We start from the raw sequence: 2,500 nt of genomic DNA on the forward strand, positions 1-2,500 counted from the left end.
CTGGGCCCTTGGAGGCGAACCCGCAGGCCGGAGGAACCGTCCGTCCGAACACCAGGCCCTCCACGCGGGGGTGGGGGGGGCCATGGCCGACGGGGGCCCTCCGATGGCGGGTCACGTTTGCCACTCGGTCAGGGGTGCGTGCTGGATGAAGAAACGGTCAACTTTGTGTGAAGAGCCACTCTTTGGAAATTTCGTCAGAGTGCCACCTTTTCGAAATTTCTTCTAAGTGCTCTCAAAAGCTGGGTTTCTATATATGTGCCGGGAGTGTCGCACAAAACCCACAAACTCGACCAAACATGCTCTCTGGCCTATGTTGCGCAGCATCCCGGTAAACCTCTAACTCGCCCAATTGTCAATGTTTCGCCACAAAAACAACTTTATTCTACTCGCCTGGTCCCTGCCAAGGGCCCTGCGTTGTTTGATTTTGATTAAATTGCTTTTTTACACATTTTCCCCGTGCCCCTGGTAGCCAAGGGCACTTAGAAGAAATTTCAGATTCTCGCCTCGTGCCCCTGGTAGCCAAGGGCACTTAGAGTAAATTTTGAAAAAGTTGGCACTTAGAAGAAATTTCAGATTCGTGCCCCTGGTAGCCAAGGGCACTTAGAGTAAATTTTGAAAAGTTGGCACTTAGAAGAAATTTCGAAAAGTCGGCACTTAGAAGAATTTCCGAGTCGCCCCGGTTCTCGGGGACCGGGCCGAGCGCCGACCTCTGTCCGAGCGCGAGCGCCTATTTTCGGATAAGTTGGGACGACTTCCACGGTCCGTATCTCGGTCATTTCTCCACCTTTTCGGATGGAACCAACGGTGTCGCGTTGCCCCGGTCCCCGCCGAGGGCCCTGGGGCGTGGGATCCTGAGTTTTCCCCGTGCTTCCTGTGGTTTTCGGCCGTGGAAAAACCCTAGGCGCGCCGGTTCTCGGGACCGGGCCGAGCGCCGACCTCTGTCCGAGCGCGAGCGCCTATTTTCGGATACGCCGAGTCGATTTCAACGGTCCGTATCTCGGTCATTTATCCACCTTTTCGGGTGGAACCGACGGTGTCGCGTTGCCCCGGTCCCCGCCGAGGGCCGTGGGGCGTGGGATCCTGAGATTTCCCCGTGCTTCCTGTGGTTTTCGGCCGTGGAAAAACCCTAGGCGCGCCGGTTCTCGGGACCGGGCCGAGCGCCGACCTCTGTCCGAGCGCGAGCGCCTATTTTCGGATACGCCGAGTCGATTTCAACGGTCCGTATCTCGGTCATTTATCCACCTTTTCGGGTGGAACCGACGGTGTCGCGTTGCCCCGGTCCCCGCCGAGGGCCGTGGGGCGTCGGGTCCTGAGTTTTCCCCGTGCTTCCTATGGTTTTCGGCCCTCGAAAAACCCAATTCGCCCCGGTTCGAAAAAGCGGCACTTAGAAGAAATTTCGAAAAAGTGCGCTCACTTGGAAGCCGTGTTCCTATGTATGTGCCGGGAGTGTCGCACACAACCCACACAAACTCGACCAAACATGCTCTCTGGCCCATGTTGCGCAGCATCCCGGTAAACTCGGCCAAACATGCTCTCTGGCCCATGTTGCGCAGCATCCCGGTAAACTCGAACCAAACATGCTCTCTGGCCCATGTTGCGCAGCATCCCGGTAAACCTCCGCCGCGGTTCTCGGGACCGGGGCCGAGCGCGAGCGCCTATTTTCGGGTAAATTGTGACGACTTTTGACGGGCCGTATCTCGGTCATTTCTCCACCTTTTCGGGTGGAACCAACGGTGTCGCGTTGCCCCGGTCCCCGCCGAGGGCCCTGGGACGTCGGGTCCCGAATTTTCCCCGTGCTTCCTATGGTTTTCGGCCGTGGGAAAACCCTATTCGCCCCGGTTCTCGGGACCCCGGCCGAGCGCCGACCTCTGCCCGAGCGCGAGCGCCTATTTTCGGGGTAAATTGTGACGACTTCCACGGGTCATATCTCGGTCATTTCTCCACCTTTTCGCATGGAACCAGCGGCGTTCCACTCCTCTGGCCCCTGCGCAGAGCCCTGCGTTGTGACATTTTGATAAAAGCATCACCCTGGGTGGCCCTGGGAGGCGTACCTATTTTTTTGGCATAAAGAGGGGCGATTTAAAACGGGCCGTATCTCCGTCACTCCTGCACCTTTTCGCATGGGATGAACGGCGTTCCACTCCTCTGGACCCTGTGCAGAGCCCTGCCTTGTAACATTTTGATAAAATCACGTTTTTAGCCATTCTCCCGTCGGTGGCCCTGGGAGGCGTACCTATTTTTTTGGCTTAAAGAGGGGCGATTTACAACGGGCCGTATTTCGGTCACTCCTGCACCTTTTCGCATGGGATGAACGGCGTTCCACTCCTCTGGACCCTGTGCAGAGCCCTGCCTTGTAACATTTTGATAAAATCACGTTTTTAGCCATTCTCCCGTCGGTGGCCCTGGGAGGCGTACCTATTTTTTTGGCTTAAAGAGGGGCGATTTACAACGGGCCGTATTTCGGTCACTCCTGCACCTTTTCGCATGGGATGAACGGCGT

This window comes from Solea solea, unplaced genomic scaffold (genome assembly GCF_958295425.1).
Source record: "Solea solea unplaced genomic scaffold, fSolSol10.1 scaffold_156, whole genome shotgun sequence".
Classification (NCBI taxonomy): Eukaryota; Metazoa; Chordata; class Actinopteri; order Pleuronectiformes; family Soleidae; genus Solea; species Solea solea.